Source organism: Chelonia mydas, chromosome 5 (assembly GCF_015237465.2).
Source record: "Chelonia mydas isolate rCheMyd1 chromosome 5, rCheMyd1.pri.v2, whole genome shotgun sequence".
Taxonomy (NCBI): Eukaryota; Metazoa; Chordata; order Testudines; family Cheloniidae; genus Chelonia; species Chelonia mydas.
In genome coordinates, this window is record NC_051245.2 from 104382985 (window position 1) to 104404436 (window position 21452).

The 21452-nt window shown below is 39.9% G+C and overlaps 1 protein-coding gene and 1 non-coding gene across 3 annotated transcripts in view; both read right to left on the reverse strand.

Annotated features, from left to right (window-relative positions):
- PTPRD (protein tyrosine phosphatase receptor type D) overlaps positions 1-21452 on the reverse strand; it is a 2140771-nt gene that overhangs the window by 1866365 nt on the left and 252954 nt on the right. The window lies entirely within an intron of this gene.
- On the reverse strand, positions 2423-2589 carry LOC114019875. The gene has a single exon (XR_003564849.1). It is a non-coding gene; the product is annotated as a U1 spliceosomal RNA (small nuclear RNA).

The following is a 21452-nucleotide window of genomic DNA, read 5'->3' on the forward strand; positions in this document are numbered from 1 at the left end:
TGGATACGTTCAGATATTTGTTTTGTCACAGTACAGATAGGGGCTACTAGAAGCATTGTTTGATTTACATAAGTGTTTTCAATTTACAATACTTCAGATTTTTTATAGCCATCATCAAGGTGTCAGAGTACTGGTAGTCCAGTTCTATGTAGTCCCCCACACAAGGTTTTAAACTAAACTTGTGTTCACCTCAAAACATCCCTTTTTAACCCACATTAGTTTTAACTAGTTGTGCTCACACTGGAATTTGTAAAGAAAGGGAACTGCCTAATTTAAGTCTGTAGGTGTAGCTCATTCAGCCAACCCTGTTCACGGAGCAGAATTTGCAGAATGATGCAGATGGATCCCCCTATGCTGAGGCTTTTTGCAAATTAATGAGGCACACTTCTTTCGACTGGACTCACTGGTAAGCATTAAAAAGGTCAATATTTGCCAACAGTTGCAACAACCTGAAATGAACCTAGTTTTTCCCCCTCATACTTAGCTAGCTGCACTACTTTTGTGGTAATGGTTGGCCAATAGAGTCTTGATCAGGAGAAGTTGGTGAATGAAGATAGAGGGATGGATTCTAAGCAGTAGACTGCAACTTTATTAAACTGGACACAAGGGCCTATGCAGCCTGACACCCATACTTTCACATATTAGACATTTTCAGTAGTTCTGGGGGAGTAAGGGGAGGTTTACAGGGCACTCAGTATCTCGCCCATAACTCAGGATAGACTTTCCTCAGCCTAGCCCTATGATTCAGCTCACTCTTTGAATCCTTTAACACGCACACACACGTGCACACCTTTGAGGGGTACAGAGCAGTGGCACTAATTCAGATACTTCTTGGGGAGGTGTGTGGGGGGGACAAATTCTAGTCCCTGTCACTCTAGCAGGGACCTTGTTCCTGTCCATGTTCATCCCCACCTCCTCCCACAGGGACCCTGGTTCTCCCACAGCCGGGGAGCCTCCCCTTTCACTCACCCACAGAGCGCATGTGCTGGTGCTGACAGGAATTGAGTTCTTGGCAGACTCCCCTGTGCTCCATCATATAAGCAAAGACTTCCCACAAGTTGGGTCACAATGCCACTCACTAAAGTTTGGTAGCAGCTGTACTGATTTAGTACAGGACCACTGCTTAAAAGTGGTCAGGCCATACCACCCCTCCCCTGCTTGCACAGCCTACAGAACTTTAAGTAAGCACAAAAACATTGGGAGGTAGTGGTTGCTCCCCTCACTGCCCACTAATCCCCTGTCCACTGGGACAGAGGACACAAGAAAAGGGAGGGGAGGCTTCACCTGTGAAGGCCAAGAGGTCTCCTGCCATCCCATAGGCACAAGAGCCATCAGCAAAATCCCAGGTCTTTTATTTCTGGGACCTACCCCTTTTAGCTTTTTAACCACACTTGAAACAGTGCACAAGTTGCAATGAACTAATATCCCTACTAAGTACTACCACTAATTACCCAGTCCCACTTCCACCTAACCTAATTGTGCCTTTGAAATGTTGTGAGGAAGATGGGGAAAAATAGGCCTATGTCAGTTTGGCCCCAACAGGAAGAAAAAAAAAAAAAAAGATTCTTCCCACTCCCCCAAACAGGCACTTGGTCAGACCCACAGCATCAGATATCAGACACCTCAGGTCTGATATTAGAGTTATGGAGTTGGGACGGTGATTGGAAAAACAGTGCAGGTAATAGCTCCCATGTATCTGAGCGAAGATTTAAATTAATGCAAAGGGAGAATGTGGGGCCAATCAGATCCCTTCTTCCTCCTGCTTACTAATGGGTGAATAGAGCCTCTGCAGGAGGAGGGGCCTCTCTAGTGTGTCCCCATCATGTGTTTCCCCCCCTTTTCTTCTGAGGCTGTCCCAATCAATGCAGCTCCAGTCAAGTTTCCCCACCCATTGCTCCAGGTTGGTGGCATTTTTAATGGTTTCTACTTTAGCATCTCAATGCATTTCCAATGTACCTATCAAATCCTGCGCAGTCATGCCCAGTCATCTTGCAAACATTTATGCATGTGCTTATTCTGCAAAGTATCTGAGTAACTTTATTCCATTGATAGTCCCACTGAAGTCAAGTGAGTTATATTAAACACATGTGTAACTGTTTGCTGGTTTTGAGCGTGATTTGGCTCTACGCTTACAAAAGCACTTTCCCTATACTGAAGTCCTAACAAATAAGGCCCTGATTCAGCAAAGTTCTCAAGCACATGATTAACTTTAATGATATCATCTAGTTCTTTTCATTGGTAGACCTCAAAGCATTTTACAAAGGATCATCTATCACCATCTTACAGACAGGTAAACTGAGGCACAGAACTATGAAGTTACTTCCTGAAGGTCACCCAGCAGGCCCTGGGCAAAGCCAAGAATAGAACCTTGGTCTCCTGACTCCAAGTACAGTGCTGTATCCCATTTCCTCTCCATACAAAAGCTAGGGGACATTGAAATGAAGTCCCATGATCCAACAACAAATTATGCAGTAGTTTCCCCGACATTTCAGAAAATTGCTGGCATAAGTATACCTCTGGTACAATGGATGAGCCTCACCCTGGGAAAACCACTTCTGTGTTCATGACATTCCCTCTTAAGATAAGTAATCACACCCTTAAGTGCTTTTCTGAATCAAAGATTTAATTCACATCATCATTGCTGTTTATATTATTTGTACAATAAAAATGCTGTAATAAAAAACAAAACAATCTTTTGGCTTTACATAGTGCTTTTACACTTGTGTGTGTGCGCGAGAGATAGTTTCATAAATAAATCAGGGTCCAGCAAAAATAAAAATAGATTATCCAATCCAATGTCAATACAAATATTGTACTATATCAGAAATTGTACATTCTCCTTCTCCTTTCAAACATATTTAAACAACTTTCTGCCCACACCGTACCCCACAAAGATTGTTTGGGATCTCATCAGCTCCCGGTGGTTTCTATGTGACTTTTAACCCCTGGACAGGGTCTCTACGTATTTTTCATTTTATGAGAATTGAACAAATTCTAAATTAAGGAAGGTTTGTAGCAGGGAGAGATGGTCAAAAAAAAAAAGTGTCTTTCTGGATATTTAACTTTCAAATGATAGTCCCCAAATGTGTCAGTGGGAAATGAGAATTTCCCACAGGATTTTTTATTTTAGCTAGATGTACATCATGGGGCACAAGCTGGTGAAGATCCTGCTCTGCTGTTGTGCAAGACCATGGGACTGTCTCCTTATTGATAGGTGAAGTCAGGGGAACAGGGAAACTATAACCACATAGTATAAGGAAGGTATTGGTCCTAGTAGGGAAGCCTATGTGTAGGGAAATTGTGACCACAGACATAGGAAAGCACTCTTAGGAGTCTGGCAAGAAGTGGGGCTGGGTGATTCTAGAGATGAAGGTCAACTGTGTCCCTGCTGTAGTATAACAGCCATTAGCATGTTCAAGTGGAATGCTGCTCTAGGATGAAGATCTGGGTTTACATTAACAAGACAACTAACTGGAGTTAGTAACTAACTTTTTTTTTTTTTTTTTTTTTAGAATTTACATCTAGGAAATTATTTTGTAGGTATATAACAAATGTTAATAATGTACTGGAAATGCATAATAATATTGCCCCTCAGGATAAACCAAAAGACATGATTGAGAATGAGGAATGAAGTGAGAGAAGAGCAGGATTACATTTGATAGATATTGATTTCCTTTAGATTTGTTAAGTATAGAAAATTGGGTGGGTGATGTGGATAATATTAGAATAATGAGTAACAAGGGCATGTGTTAAAGATGTAATTTTAATGAATAGAAGATTGAATTTTAATGAACAGATGAAATTGAACAAAAATAGAAGAATTTCTTACAGTTTCACTTTTAATTTAACCTTGGTATACTGGACCTAGAGGTGAAGTTTATACCGAAGTAAAGAAAATTCTCAGTAGCTTGATTGAAAAGATAAACCAATCAATTATTTTTATCTAAAAGAGATGGAATTCTGTGCTTCTGTATCTGTAAAAAGGCCATTTGATAGCTAAAATATTAAAGGAAATATTTCCACCTATAATAAAAGGTACTTTTCAAATCAATTGCTGAAATGCATGTTTGACTAGTGTTATAAGTAAACCTGGAACAATGCATTATAAAAACCACACGCCATACTGACAATTATTAGTGTTCCACAGGAGTCCAGTCCTAGACCAGCAGGGTTAGCATAATTTAGGATTGAAATGCATTTGCAGAACTGTGTGAGAAAACTTGAAAACTGAAAGAACCTGCACTACACATGGCCCCACTCTAGTGCTCTCAGTCTGTCCCTCAGGAGCACTAAGATTTACTTTGAAATATGTATGTGCATGGAGGAGCGGGATAGTGTGGAGGTAAAAAGTGATGGCATTTTTAAAAATACAGTTTTCACGCAGGTAGGGAATTGCTTCCAACTAGTAACTTTCAATTACAAGCTCTACAAGATCTTAAACTTTAAGAGTGATGTGTGTATTTATCTACACAAATCCAGATGCAACACACTTCAGACATGCAGTGGTGATATGTGTTCTTTCCGGCTGCCACATGTCACATTGCGTCAAACTGTGGTAATTGGAGATCATTGTTTCTCTAAGAAACTCACACCTTCCCAGAGGAACGTGACTGTATCATCTATAAAGTCAAAGATTCTCATATTACCACATTCAGATAAGTCATTTGCTGGTATGATACATTTCTAGTTACTTGCCACAGAACTTACAAAGCTGATCTTAGAGAAGACCCATTTTTAAAACCAGCATATAAATGTTTTTTTTTTTTTTTTTTTTTTTTTTAAGTTTAAGATTATGCCATCTTTTTTTATTACCACCACCTTTTCATTTCTCCCAGCCTGTGCCTTCATTTCTCGGAGTCGTTTCTCGGCCTGATTTCACCGTTCATGTCCATAACATAGCAATACTGCATATTTCTATGCAGAGAGGGAGATACATATTGATATTGTACACTAACAAGGACCTCAAAGAAAACATTTCCAAAATCATAGACAAGTTATAGGAACCAAAAAGTTTAACTTTTAACCATTTTAATATGCTAATTAAAATGTATTCAGGAACTAATGGAAATAATTGTTGAATAATTATTTTTGAAGTGGGAGTTGAAGAAAATATTAATTGTTTTATTCAAGTTCTCAGAAGATGTAATTAGATTTTGTTCAAATTTTCTCATTTATTCTGCTCTCAAATTAACCTTTTTTCCTGTACTCCTCAATTCTGAGCAATGTACTATATACAATGTACTATATATATTTTGAACTGGTAAAATTTGCTGGTGCTACTTCATGTGAAAATGACTGTATCTTTGCTGTGCCAGTGTTATCAATAAGATAAAAGTGTGCTTTGCAGCCATCTCCAACATAAGGGCATTTGTCATGGTGACTGATACAGATTATATTTCCCTAGTGCCTTACTTTTTTTGAAGAACAATGTATATATTAGGCATTCTATATATATGATCAGTTAGCCTAGAACTCCTCCTAGATTATTAGTAGTTGAAGGTCATGCTACATGTCCTTGCAAAAGGTATTTCCTAGTGTTATAATAAAAACTTTGATTTGACTTACCCCCTTGATTTTATAAGGAATTAATAATCTAGATAGAGGTAATCTGCAAATAATCATATGTTTACTTGTGCATTTGGGGTAAAAATTTCAGAGGGGTTATACTTTTGGAAGTGATTTAGAGACATAGGAGCATAAATTCCATTTTCAAAAGTTATTTAGACTCTGGAAATGTTACCTCAGATAAACATTGATAAGGACATAAAATTGGCAGAGTGCATTAATTTCTAAAATGTGTCTTATCTATCCTATTAAGTAAATACATCTCATACCCCTGTGTTAGTGGAGAACATAAATAAAATGTATGTTCAGCCTCCAGATATCAAAGATACCTGAAAATTGTAGTTTTTCTAAGAAAGCAAAATGGAAAGTAAATCAAAATACCATTAATAATATTGAGCTTCATTACTACAATTTTAGCCTCCTTTTAAGCACATTTTATTCTTTTTGGATGATGAATTGGCCTCATGCCTTCATACCCTCCAAACTAGACTATTGTAATTGACTCGGCCTGGGCCTGCAGAAGAAATTCACAAAGAAAACTCAACTGGCAAATGACTCAAAAGCCAATCTCCTTAATGTAATGAACCAAGGGAACTATGTTATGCCAGTGCTCCATAACCTGGATTGGCTTCCCATTCACTACTGGATTCAATGCAAGGCTCGGGTGCCAATTTATGAAGCTTTAATGAGACAAAGCTGTGCTATCTCAAGGATTGTCTCTTTTTCCAGGACACACCAAGGCCATTACAGTCATCTAGCTCATGTAGAATAAAAGAGCGGAGATCTAAGCTGGAGGGAAACAAAGGAATAATGTTTTCAATAAAGGCCCTGTGCCTCCCTGCCAAGTGAAATCAGGAAGAAACACACCACCTCTCCCTTGTCTTCAGATCAGGTTGTTAATCTCACCTTGTCACCATAGCATGCTCAAACAGAATTGAACCAGTGCTCTCAAAAGGTATTGCAGAAACCAAAAGATCAAGCCAAAGGCCAGGATGGAGAACTGACTACCTTATAATGAGAAATTCCAACATTTCTGGATGCTCTCAGGATAAGTGTCACAAGTCATGGCAACTGTAACTGTATTCACCCTCTGTGGTCCAGAAAGGTCACTCACTCTTAGGTTTCTGGCTCCCCAGCTGCCCCCTCTCTTGGACAGGAACTGGTGTCTCTCCTGCTTGAGTAGGATATTTTCAGGTTGCAATGTTCTTTGCCTACACTGTGAATTTGCCAGCATGTCAGACTGCCACAGCAGACCTGCTTTGCTTTCTTCTCAGAGGCTACAAGCAGAATAATTGCCCACAGTTAAGTTACCACACAGCTCTTTCAAAGCAAGCATATTTATTCTGAAGGAAAAAGCATTGTATAGAAAGCATTAAAAATAATAAAAACCTACATCATGTTAATAAGCTTACCAGAGATCTCCCCAACCCCAACAAGGGTTCTGGCAGGTGAGTAGTCCTTCAAACCTCACACAGGCTTTTTTTCCTGTGGTTACAAGTTCATGGCCCCTTTTTCTAGAACAACCATCCCCGTGAATCTGCAAGTTACTCTTTTATACAATTTTTGGGCCGGGAACAGGTAATCAGCAGACAATAGTTTCTCCTCAAGGCATAACTTTAAAGGTTTGGGTCTGGAGGTGGAAATGTGCATTTCCCTCCTCCCAAGTGTTGCCTAGGAAACCTACTCAACTAAAAGTTCATTCTTATCTGGTGCATTGTTTAAAATAGTCCTTTGGAGCTCATAGCACTTCTCATGTTTACATTTGTCATATCCCCTCACTAGAGAAGTTACATAGAATCCCACAAAACACATTAATATTTGAATTTTTAATACAATGAACTCCATATAGACAAATTTAATTCAATAGGTTGCCCAGGATATTTCCAGAAGTTGCCGTATTTGTCACAAAGATCCCAGCATTTCTTATAAACCATGTTCAGCGCCTGGATATGATGGTGATAGGTACTTTAGAAATGCTGATGAAATAGATCATTGCTCTTGAACAAAAGCACAAGAAAGTTATCCTTTCAGAACTTTCACCAATAGACCACCACATGCATTCAAATGAGGAGAATTTCTAATACCATAAGCATCGTTGATACTTGGTTCCTTCTTTCCTTGATTCTTTTGTTTTGACCTAGGTTAGTCATTAAGGCCAGCTGAAGGAACATAGGCCCCAACCCATGAAGGTACTAAGCTCCTAAATCTTAGGTTTCAGAATCAAAATCCTGATTTTAGGCTCTATGGCAATCCACAAAACTCCCACCAAAATCCTATAGGTACCTAAACTCACTCAGCACCTAAGTTGTCAGGGTAAAAGTTCCTCCTAGTAGCCTGGTGGTGGAAGATCCAGAGTCCAGTCCCCCTCCTCCAGTCACTCTTTCATTATTTATCCACAGAGGAACAGCTTTAAGAGGACAGAGCCTCCCTCCCTCCATGAGAATATGCCATAGCTCAGTGGTTGGAGAACACAACTCCCAAGGGGATTCGAACAGGGGTTTCACCCTTTCTAGCCATCAGGCAGAAAGCAGGGAATTGAACTTAGGTCTCCCACATCACAGGTAAGTGCTCTAACCCCACTGGGCTAAACGTTAAGGTGGCTACTGTCATCATCTCCTCCAGCCATTTTGTGTGGTGCAAGGCAAGTGCCAACCCATTCCCACCACAAACTGTTCAGGCACCTAAGCCATGTGACTCCAGCTGGCAGGTTCCCATTCACTGATTGCTAGCAGGGAGAGGTGCCTGCCTGCAGCCTAATGCTCCCTGTCTCCCCTGTAAAGCTCAGTAAGGGATCAGCCATTTTATGATTGCAGTGTTTTGAAGTGGGAGATCATTTTCCAATTATGTGGAAGTTTAGGTTTATTTTTTTTTTAAATGAAACCCATTAGTATTTTCAGTAACTATAATACTTTGCTTTGTTGCAGCACCTCTATTGAGTTGAGAGCACTTGAAGACCATTACTGAGTTAAAGCTCACAACAGCCTTAAGTAGGAGGCAAGTATTACAGAACCTAATTTAAAACACTCAACCGGTGAGTTTTAAAGGGTACAATCATCTTTATTTCTTGAGCCAGTTTTCTTTGACTACAGTGACCTCAAGCATTTCCATACCTATTGTTGGCATTTATAAAAATCTACCACATTTACAGTGGCTGTTTCATTTGGGTTATTTAAGTGCTTTAAAAAAATCCCGGGTAAGGAACAGCATGCAGTTGTGTTGCCTCAGGAGGAGACCAAGGAGCACATTGTTACTCGGAGTCACAATCTGATGCCTTGTTTCCCCTTGCTCCAGGTTGAATTAAATTGCACCAGCATTTTACTTAGTGTAGCCTACATCCTCTCCTCCTGCCCCCATGGCGCTGGCTCAGCTGTGCTGGTCAGAACATGGAGATGGGGGAGAAGAGTCAGCTCCACCCACAGTCTACTCACCTGCATGTAAATAGCAGGAGCGATGTGGAGGTTTCTCTTTCCCTACACTGTGGCTCACAATGTGTGAATTTTGTGTTAAGGAGCAAAGGAGGAGTCTTAAGGTCCCCTCTAAATCCCCTGCTTGGGTATGTATCAAAGTCATGATTTGGCCCCTAGACACAGTTTGAGTTATGTGAGGCAGAGATTTTAAGGGACAATTTTTTTCCCCCCGAACACATGTCCACTCATTCTAGGTGCCTCAGTTTTTAAGCTCTTGACTTTAGTCTTGTAGTGCCTTGAGTTTTAGGCACCGAGTGCCCACAGCTCCCCTTTGCTGCATTTGCAATTGTGGGTGCTCAGTAACTGTGGTGTCCAAGGATGGAAACTCACAAATATGAACACCAAAAATCAGCACACTTGAAAGTTTTGCACTTACCCTATGGTTCAGTTTCCCTACCTGTAAACTGAAGATAACAAATATTTACTACCTAGAGGGGCACTGTAAAACTTAAATTATTTAGTTTCAGATTCTTAAACTCTTAAATCATGTTGAAGTCAGAGGGGCAGATCCTCAGCATATGTAAGTTGTCATAGCTCCATTCAAGTCAAGCCAAAGGATATTCCTTGAAGTCAGTGGAGATGACAATTTACACTAGCAGAGGATCTGCTAGAATGTGTGTGAAGGTGTCACTGTCTGGCCCTTACTGTTTATAAAGCACTGGGCAGTTAGATTTTTAAAGGACCCATTTATTATTTTCACATCTCTTTCTAAGTCACAAAGGTAGCCAACATTTCAAGCTCTCATTTTTATAAACTATTCTATAGAACCTTAGTAATTTCTAAAAACTAAGTACAGGCAAAACTGTAGAGTGATGGTTTGATATAAAAACACTAAATCAGGGTTATTTGCACATTAGTCCTACATCCACTATATTTTCTGGTGTTTGCATAAAATATTCAAGCATTAACCATTCTCATATGAACCCCATGTCAAATACTTAAACCTCATTTGTTAATGTTGATGTCTAAAACACTATTTGATTAGCACCAATAAGATTAGAATGGTGAATTGCTGTTGATTTCCTGGATTTAAAAAAAAAAATATATAGATTTAGGAATATATTTTTCCTGACTTCCAGGAAGTATTGTTAAAAGTTGTGATTGATAACCAGAATTAATATTACCATAGTGCTTAGAAGCTGAATAAATATGAAATAAAAAGATAGATTATAAGTATAGGACAAGAAACAATAGATATATACAGGGAGTACAAGGAAACAGACAACATGGGCGATAGGCTACTGTTGTGTAGCCTAATGAGTCCATCCCCCCGAATTTCCCCAAGAAATTCTGGATTTAAAAAAAAAAAAAGTGTTTGCTGCTTCATTTTTGAGTGATTTCATTCAGGACCTTGAAGCTTCCTCTTTACATGAAATTCAGTGAAATACCTATTTTCTAAATGCCATTTTCAATGTCAACCACCAGGTTTTGAAGCCATCTTTTGCTCATCTTCACTTCAAAAATGGGCTCATGTCCCTTAGAAGAGGGATTTGGTTTCCCCCCCCCTCTTTTTTTTTCCTGAGAGTCAGAGAACTGGCAAACCAGACCCCTTTTAAAATTTGTAACAATAAAAAAGAGCAAGTTCAAGCTGTTCTCCTTTCACTACAAATATTTCACACCTCTTTGAGAGTTCTAATGAGGAGGAAGAAGTCCCACAACTGGAAGCTTTTAGGACAGCTAGACAGGCGGGGGAGGGAGAGGGTCAGTACTGAGGCACAAAATATTCTAGATGAAGAACGCCTCCTCTCCCCTCTCCTGAGATTAAGTGCCTGACTTCAATGGAAACTGTGGATAGTCAGGAAATGAAAACAAAGTGCCAAAGGGACTCATCCTATGAATGTTCTCATCTCCTACGGATGCTGAGGCTATGCCAACACTATGAGCTTCCCCTGCTAATGTACACATATTTGGGCTAGCTCCTATTGTGCTAGTGTGAGTATAAATAGCTGTATAGCCACAGTAGCACAGGTGAAGTGTGTTTGTGGTGGTAAAAGCTTTGTTTTATTATTTTATCCAAAGTCTATGAGGTGATATGACAGGGCAATGCTGTGTCCACAGTCTCTGATGCCCCAGAAACTGCTCAGACCCCGTTTACTATTCGTGTTCAGTATGTATTTTATTCCAAACCTTTCCACCAACACCAGTACAGTGCAGTGCAATATCCAGTTTTAATTCCTACAACTTTCCGACTGTACCAGGACCCACCAAGGAAGAGATCTCCCTATCTTGGGAGCTCTTTCAGTTTGGGCTCAGCTAGACTGGTCCTCCCCCTTGTAACATTGCCTTCCTGGTTTTGACCAGGTGAGCCAGCTGATGGCTGATTAGCTCCATCTCTCTCCAGCCTTGCTTTCTGATTAGCTAATTGCTCAATCAGCCATCACTGGAAGGACCTAATCAAGCTTACAGTGATCAGAGTGCTGACCCACCTGTCAGGCCTCAGTGTTCTAACACAGTCATAATACCAATGATCAATCTATGTCTCTGCTCCCACTGTTGGAGCTGCACCACAGCTAGAGCCACAGTAGGCGATTCCCTCCCTCCTCATTTCCCCCCCCCCCAAAAAAAAACTTATCTATTCAGATGTAGCCAGCCACAGCAAATGCAGTCATAACAATAGCATGCACACTTCCGTACTGCTACAAGCAATTGTGTGTGGATGGAACTGTGTTATAGGCATAGTGGGCAGGATTTGCAACAATGGTTTGCAAAATATTATCGATTTAGAGTGGTCCCATGGGAGATTTATTGTTTCTATGAAGTGTCTTAATAAAAAGATATTCTGGACAGAAGAGAATACAATTACTTTTAGTTTTCAAGATTATACAAGGATATGGCTAAATGTCATATTACAGCTGTCATAAATATAAAGGGAAGGGTAACCACCTTTCTGTATACAGTGCTATAAAATCCCTCCTGGCCAGAGGCAAAACCCTTTCACCTGTAAAGGGTTAAGAAGCTAAGACAACCTTGCTGGCACCTAACCAAAATGACCAATAAGGAGACAAGATACTTTCAAAGCTGGAGGGGGGGAACAAAGGGTCTGACTGTGTGATGCTTTTGCTGGGACCAGAGCAGGAATGCTCTCCAGAACTCCTGTAAAAAGTTAGTAAGCAATCTAGTTAGAAAATGCGTTAGGTTGTGCTGAATGGAATGTATATTCCTGTTTTTGTGTCTTTTTGTAACTTAAGGTTTAGCCTAGAGGGATTCTCTATGTTTTGAATCTGATTACCCTGTAAGGTATTTACCATCCTAATTTTATAGAGGTGATTCTTTTTACTTTTTTATTAGGAGGGTCTTTCATGCAGGTCTCCACATCTGTACCCTAGAGTTTAGAGTGGGGAAGGAACCTTGACAACAGCCCTTTCAGAATTTTATGGTCCAAAGGCCAGATTTCTAAAAGTTATTTAGCTGCCTAAAAATGCAGATAGGTCTAGTGGGATTTTCAAAAGAAAAATAACTCCCTGACCAGCACAGAGAGTATTGTAATTCACTGCTGCTATAGCAGGAGAAGCATTGCAATTTTGAGGGGTGCCTGCTGCGGAATGCCTCCTAGGGCTACGCAGAGGTTGGTGTAGTTTGCATCTCATCTACTCATTGTTGTACCTAAAAGACACAATCTAGCCCTTAAATTGGTAAATACTATTGCATCACATCTCCTCTACCAGAGCTGCACAACAAAATGGAAGGAGTCTATATTGACTTGTCACATAAAAGCAGAAAATATTCTATCAGACCCCAGAAATTGCAAAAAGGATCAGTTTTATTAAAACCAAAACAAGAACGTTGATTGCACCTTGCAGAACCACTGCATGAAGATCATGTCAAGGTTCCTTCTGTTCAGGGCAGAACAATATTTACTACCCTCACAGGTGCCTCTACCCAAGGGCTTCCCTACTCCCTACACTCATAGTATAGATGAGTGATTCAACAGCTGGCACACCAGGTTGTGATCTTCTGCTGCCTCCTACCAATACTGCTCCAGACCTGAAGTATTCTGCTTCTTTTTGTGACTCAGCCCTACAGCCAAGTCACTTACAGTCTTCCTTCAACTCCCCCACCCCTTCTGGGGTAATACAGTACCACCAAACTGTATTCCAATAACTGTACAGCAAGTCTCCAGCCCAACTCTGGGCACAATAGTGCTATACACCCTTCTAAGAGGGTGGTTTCCACACCTTGTTCTTCAGGGACAAGTAAGGAAACCTTTCTCTGGGTTCTACTCCAGGGAACTTGCAGCCAGCAGCTAAGGTCTGCTTCCTCAGACATCTTACTGCATCTCTAGACCACTTCCTACCTCAGTGTGTCTACACCCTTTTCTTCAGTCCCTTCCTACATTCACTCCTCTGCAAGTTTTTTGACCTTTCTACTCCTTGGACAGAGGAACGCCTCTTGGGGCTTTCCTTCAGGAGGTCTGGCTCCTTGTCTGCCTCCTATGGGGGTAGAGTGAGCAGCCCCTTTTCTCTGGGAACTCAGATCACCTCTCTAGTGTCTGGCTCTTCTGTTAAAGCTTACCATAGTAGCTCACTCCCAGGCCTAGCTCTCTACCAGAGCACCTGTCTCAGAAAAAGCTCCAAAAGCCTATTTTCCCCCGAAGCTCTTAGTTCCTTTCTGCTACCCTGAAGTCCTCCTTTTATTATTACATACCTCGTCCCAGATCGGACTAATCCTTAATTCAGCCACCAAGGTCCTCCTCAACTTAAGCCTAATCCTAAATTGGGCTGCTCCACCTTCCAAGTGCACCTAATTATTTTCTGACTCTAGCTTACTCTCTGAAAGTGTAGGGTATTGTCATAAATATAAAGGGAAGGGTAAACACATTTAAATCCCTCCTGGGTAGAGGAAAAACCCTTTCACCTGTAAAGGGTTAAGAAGCTAAAATAACCTCGCTGTCACCTGACCAAAATGACCAATGCGGAGACAAGATACTTTCAAAGCCGGAGGTGGGGAAAACAAAGGGTCCTGTCTGTCTGTGTGTTGCTTTTGCCAGGACCAGAGCAGGAATGCAGGTCAGAACTCCTGTAAAGAGTTAATAAGCAATCTAGTTAGATATACGTTAGATTCGGTTTTGTTTAAATGGCTGAGAAAATAAGTTGTGCTGAATGGAATGTATATTCTGGTTTTTTGTAATTTAAGGTTTTGCGTCGAGGGATTCTCTATGTTTTGAATCTGATTACACTGTAAGTATTTACCATCCTGATTTTACAGAGGTGATTCTCTTACTTTTTCTTTAATTAAAATTCTTTTTAAGAACCTGATTGCTTTTCATTGTTCTTAAGATCCAAGGGTTTGGGTCTGTGTTCACCTCTGCAAATTGGTGAGGATTTTTATCAAGCCTTCCCCAGGAAAGGGGGTGTAGGGCTTGACAGCATATTTGGGGCGGGGTGGGGGGGAGAGAAGTTTCCAAGTGGGCACTTCCCCTGTCCTTTGTGTAACACTTTGGTGGTGGCAGCTTTTAACCTAAGTTTGTAAAAATAAGCTTAGGGGGTCTTTCATGCAGGTCCCCACATCTGTACCCTAGAATTCAGAGTGGGGAAGGAACCTTGACCAGTATACACTCCCATTTATTAATGCCTAGGAGGACCTGATCAGGATCTGTACTCCATTGTGTTAAGTATATAAACAAAGTATAACAATCTAAATATTCAACGTCAGTGTCTGTATCCTACAACAGGAGAATAGAGCCCCAGGAGATTTCTATAGGAGCTACATAGTCTTCATTGACCATGTATACAAGAGGTCACAGAGTCAGCATCTAGACAGGAATCTGGGTTAGTTTTTTGGAGTTCTAGAATCAATTCCCCTGCTAGAGACACTCAAGTTCTCCCAATTTTTTTTAAACTACCCATATTTTAAAAGAATCTTATCTCCTGTCTAGCTTTTGAGAGGGGTAGGGAGGAAATATTTTAGTCCTTGTTCTGTAGTGTTTGTCAATGTTCAGCAGGCAGTTCACTCTCAGATGTTAGGCTTCTCGCCTTCACCTGTCCTGGGGTGGAATCTCTCAATTCTTCCACTTTCAGACTGTATCTTGGCTACATTACCCTGTGTAGCAGTCATGATTACCCAGCTGGATTCACTGAATTGCAAGTCTTCCCTTTGGGAGCTGTGACCAGTAGGCAAATACAGTGACCTAAAACAAAGTATTATTTAATCTCAACAGAAGGAATAAAATCATAAAGAAAAGTATTTAAGGCAAACAACTATGTGCATAGCTGTTTTTTTCTAAGGCTTTGGTTAACCTACTGTGTCCAGACACCCCCAACTTTAATCTGCATCCTCATAGTCCCTGTGTCTCTGCCCCTACTCTGGAAGGGTCCCCCTTTGATCCATTTCAGAGTTCTTTGTCTCCCTCCTTGTGTCTCTTGAACCTGATTAACCCAGTTTATACAGCCCATTAGTGGGGTCAGGGATAGACTTCACAGCAGTTGGTTCTCTGCGTTGTCTTAAATATGGGTCAATGGGTGACAAAACAGAAGTTTTTGCCTACTTTCCTGCCTACCTACTGGTCAGGTTTTACTTGAATTAAGTCTTATTAATCATGTGGCCAACACCACAATACCAATCAAACAAGCAGATGAAACATAATATTCATAAATTAAGACATCTCACACCCCTCATAGTGTTTAGAAGTCACCTTAGGCCTATTCCTGTTTTAACCTTCTGCTTTTTTCCTTTATTATTATAGCATGTTCAGATTCTCTGTTCTATTTTTAGTGACATCCCTTGAGCTACTTAGTCTCCAATAGCTGGATTCCTAGTATCTGTTCTTTGGAGAATCTATCATTCTTGGGCTAATAGAAATGTCTTATAGAATTTAATAAAATGATAGCTTTTTCATAGGTGTTTTGGAACCATTTTATAGAATTTAACAAAGAATTAAATCCTCTTGATGGGATCATTGAAAAGAAAACAAAACAAACTATAAAGGCAATCTTTCTCTAGTAACCGGTTTTTAGAGTAGTTTCTATTCTAAAGAATGCTAGCAAATTTCTCTAGTATCCTATTGATTTTATTCCCTATTAAATTATATAGGACTTTTCCATTACTGCTTTCCAAGAATATAAATATCTGTGAATTACTCAAGAACTACACATAATGTTCTGTTTTTCCATACAACTTTTGCAAAGAAAAACAAAGATAGTATAGCTCTTTAATCTACTAGGCTGTGAACTGGATGATTGTGTCATTGCTAAAGCAAGTATCCTAATCCTGCACACAGAAATATATAAACCAATTAATTATTTAAGCATTGAATCACTTGAGATACTGGCAAGAAATATTGCTATCCGATGGCAAATGATGGTATCTAGAGGTCTCCATTTGTAATAGACATGAGGCATCACCCTACATGCTTTTATTTTTCATCCATCCCACAAAACCTATGGGAAGAATAAAGAGAAATTGAATGTTGTGGCTAAATTGCCCAATATCTTGGATGTCCCTGATTGCACAGTGCAAACATATATATTTAGAACTATCACACAGAGAGGAAGTGCATAGCAACATAAAACTGTTAGCAAAAGGGAAATCTGGAATGCCACCTTCATTATCAAGTGATAAACAATCAAGGTGCCAGCTATGATGCTTTCCTTTTTTTAAGTCGTCCACACATTTGGTATAAGACACTTATTAATTTGTTATAAGTGAAAGTGATGGCAAGTAAAGGGTCCAGATCCACAAAGGTCATTTAGGCTTAGCATTGCAACAAATTTTTAGGAACCTTTCCATCTTGTGGAATCTATACCCCCAAATTAGCCAGACTTCTTTACAGTGAATGAGGAAAGTTAGACATCTAAGAATGGGATCCACAAACACCACTAGCAAGAAAAGCAGGAAACTGCCTAAGATAGACAATAGGAAATACCAAGGTGAAGGGTGTGGCCTAAACTCCACCCCTCAAAGGAACCTAGGCACCTAAGTTTGGGCCAGATGGAGGTGCTTCCCTCTGCTTGGGATTCACAGCCATGAACTCTCTCCTGGAGTTAGGCCCTTAAGCCCTTTCTCAAACAAAGGAGAAGGAATTTCTCCCCTGATCACAACCTTCAACCTAGTGATTAGAGCACTCTCACAGGTTTAATTCCTTCCTCTGTCTGGCAGTTTTTTACTAGTGGAAACTTATGCATCTACAGGGTTAGGTAGCAGCTGAGGGCGGGTTCTGAGGATCTACATTTTGGATTTAGGCACCAAAAGTGGCAGTTAGGCACCTAAGTGATTTTGTGGATCTCGCCCAAAATGTATTGCGGCATTTTAGATTTCTTGTTGGCTTTCCAAAAAAGGGGATACCCACCCACATTCAATGCTGATACTATTCAGGAAATTTCTGTCCTAACCCTGAGGGCTTTGTAAAGACCAGGAAGAGAATTTTTCAGGGATAGTAGCAAGTTCCTAATAACTCAGCTGAAATTTTGCAATGAAATGTTCTCCATGGATATGAAAAATCAGTTTGCACCAAACTCTTAATTTCAGCTTAGAGTGAAATAAGCACCAAAAAGTCATAAGCGAGTTCAACAGAGCTACTCCAATTTACACCAGCTAGGGATCTGGCACTAAATTTTTATGCAAAGCAGGGTGCTGTGAATTTATAAACGAGGGCCCATATTCTCAAAGGTATTTAGGTACCTCACTGTCATTGACATCAAATAAATATAATCTAAACACAGAAATAGGGAGAGTATAAGGTATGTAATACAAAAATTGTTAGAGAATTATGTTGTTAGGCAACCTTCTTGCTAGTGCCAAGATTTCCCCCCTACATCCAACTCCCCCCCCCAACTAATTTGATATTTTTTTATTGCAACTTGAACAGAATTAATGTGTTATAAGGTGAGATTTCAGAACTAGGGTCGATGGTGAGGAGGACTTGGTCTAAGTGTGTTTGTGCCCTAGGCAAAAGAAACAAAAAAACCCATGTTGGTACTCTCCCTTCTTCACTATTTCAAGAGAGGTGGTCAGTCATATTGACAGGACTTTTTAAAAACTGCAAATGTGGTCTTTAAGAACCACCAATGGAAACCAGACTAGCTTGTCAGAATAGGAATGAAATAAAAATACATTTCTTACCATTTCTGGCTTTTCCCACTTTGTTTCTTTATTCCATTTCCTCTTATCCCTCAGTTTTATTATTTAGAATCTCCTCAGTCTTTCCTTTTTACTCCTTTTTGTGCATTTTCCCCTTTTTAATATTTTCCTCCTTTACTTTCTTCCCTGAGACTCCCTGCCTCTTGCTCCTACTCCCCATTCCTATGCTCTCAGAGGACACAGAGCATTTCAGCCCAAAGCAGATCAACTCCTCCCCTCCAGCATTAGACATTTAAATTAGTCAGTCAATATATACAATATACTGAAGAAGTTTGACAGAAGAAGGGTGAAGCATCATGGTGGAGCTCTCATAGAGAGGCTGACTGATAGAATTATAAAGTTTGTTAACATTCTTATATTGTTTCTAGATGTGAGAACTTTAACCTCATACAGCACCTGAAAAGTCTCAAACAGAGGATTTGTTTCAGGTGGTAGGAAGCTTTGTTGATCGGGACTGTCTTCGTCTGATTTCTATGCAGGTTCCTCCCACCGTGAAGAAATTTCTGCTTACTGTCAACAGATTTGAATTCATCTATTTCTAGAAATGGAAGCTGGGCAACTTTTGAGGTGGGAGGAGGGAGAATATGCTAGGCTTTATCTGCTTGAATACCAATCAGTGTTGTCTATGGAGATTTGGAATGCCCTGGAAGAACTTCATCTATGCTTTGGCTCCTTTTGCTTCCAGGCTGGTGAAGTACTGTGTTCTTCGATGGTGGAGATAGTCACTGTCTCCCTTGAGCAGAGCAAGATGCGGATTATTTTAAAGGAAGTATGGGTTCAGTCTCTGCCCCAAAGACATCCTTGGTTGGTGGCAGAGAGACTGTTCAGGTTGTATTGGTTGAAAATCTTCTACTGCTAAGAAAGATCAGGTGTGGGAAATTCTGATTTGTCCTGTCTAGTACTTTTGTGAAGGAGGTGGGGAGAGATGTTCTGATGTTTTGGTTTTGAAATGTTTTGTATTGTATTTTTGAATTGATGTTAAGACTACTTAGAGGGTAGGACTGACATTCTTTTTAGATTGTATTTAAAATTTAAGTAAATGAATTATTATATTTGTTGGGGTTGTACTTTTGGATAAACCTAAATATAGTGATAGTATAGTTTATTTTTTCCATGAGTTTCTTTTCCTTAAGGGAGCCAATTATGGAGTCAAAATAAAGAATGATCTGGTCTTTCCATGGTATTCCCACTATCCAGTAATTGAATTACTGTGAGAAGACCAGATCTCACATTATTTTAGTGTCTGAAATGTCTCCCTATGGTATTGAAAAAGTCCATGAAAAACATAAAAACAAATAAGGAAATACAAATACTAGACGCTGAATTGCCTAGTGTTCACTTTGCTAGTAATAGAAATGGCCCAGAAAAATTGTCAGGACTGTATTTATCCCAAGAGCCTGCTTATTTTGTTTTTCTTCTGAAGGTTAGCTGGCAGTATTAGCCTTGTTTGATTACTTTGTTAGGCCCAATAGTTCAGAAACAATGCATAATGGAGACTATGCCACTCACTGCCGGTGATACAGAGCAGATACATTCATTATTGTCCTATTTGATAGAGTGGAGTAAAGCTCGGTTGTGTGATTAAAATCTGATCCTATTTGGTGTTTAAAAAAAGCCCATAAATAGTATGGATGCTATTAGTTTATTCTGCACCTACATATTATAAAGTGTTCTATGTACTTCTGGATGCTGAATGTAACATTGCATCAGCACTTTACATGGATTGACAAGAAGGGGGAAACAGGATCTGCCTTGAGAGTGTGAACCTTTCCTAGGAGGGAGGCTCAGAGAAGCTGTGGAAGCACACAGGATGTGATGTGTGGGTATATGATTGGGCCTTCCTCGTTTTTTTTTCCCCTAGGGGAGTTTAACCCCAAAAGAAGGACTTGGGAGGAAACTCCATGAAGTAACATTTGTGTTCTTCTGAAGGAGGAGATGGGCCTGAGAAAGTAACATGATATGGCTCAAGCCATAGTCAGTTGTAACTATTTCCTGATCTTGGAACTTTTCTCACATACGATATGGAGAATTCTTTTTTCTCAGCACATGCTGTGGTTGACAATAGTCAGGAAGCCTGAGATCCTCAAAGATATTTAGGGCCTTCACTCCCACTCAAATTAATGGGAGTCAGCTTTGAGGATCTGTGCCCCAGGCCTTGGGCTTGTTCCAGCTGGTCACCTCTGTATGCTTTCAGTACCTTTACTAAACCACATAAAAGATTCTTTTACTGGTCCAATCACATCTTCTACCTGATAGCTCTTACCCTGGGCACCATTAAGCTCAACTGTATCCGATAAACAGAGCATACATTCATAATTAGTTACTAACTAAATATTTCAGATGGATTTTTCTTCTTTTAAAAGATTATACAGAATGGTCCAGAACCAAAACCTTTACCTGTCAGACACCATGGATGTTAAGTTTCCATTTTGAAAAAAGGGGAGTCATAACAGAAATGCTGACACACCACCTAAAGAAAATAGGCATTGGCAGCGTCCATATAATTGCCACTCTTTCTCTTCTGCTCCAGAGATTGCTTCATCGGGCTTCCAAGAGTTTTAGCTCCCATAGTTACAGACTGTACACAAATAATACACTCAATACTTACTAAAAGGGTAAGGTTCCAAAGCTACAGACCCAAGCAGAGGAAAATAATTTTTGGTATCCTATTTTAAACCAGCATTATAGTCTCTCATGGACTAAAATAGAACACCCTCCCTTTGGGTTCTGCATGCCAAAAGCCAAGTGTGATCCTTGAGCTGTCATTTAGTCTTGAAATGCAGCTAATGTAGCAGGAGATGTTGAGGCAGTAACTTCTACTTGGAATGCAGCAACAGTAGCAGCAGGCACATCAGATGTACTGTAGGAGAAGGTCATTAAGTGGCAACAGCAGGCTTTGATATAGCAGTTTCTTCCATAATGCCATGCAGAGATTAGTTCTGAGATGCATTAACATAGTGGTTATCTGTATGCTCTCAAATAAAGGTGAATATGTTCTTGAATAAATTTTACACATAGATTTAAACATATATTGGTTATAAAGAATGTCAGAATATTTTTCAAAGGAACTGTGTCTACATAATTTGTTTTAACTGTGCACCCAGTAATTCAGTTTCCCCTTTTTAGTGAATATCTGAGCTAGACAAAAAACCCTGAATACCAGGAAAACATGACTGGTTTTTTGTTGTTTTTTTTTTAAATGCAATTTCTGTTATTCTGCTTTGTGTTGGTCATCTTATAGTACAACCTCACTCAACTGGATATATTGTAACATTTATGCTTCAGGTATAGAGAAATATACAATTACCACATTTTCTTGGACAGAGACATTATCCATAGTAGTGG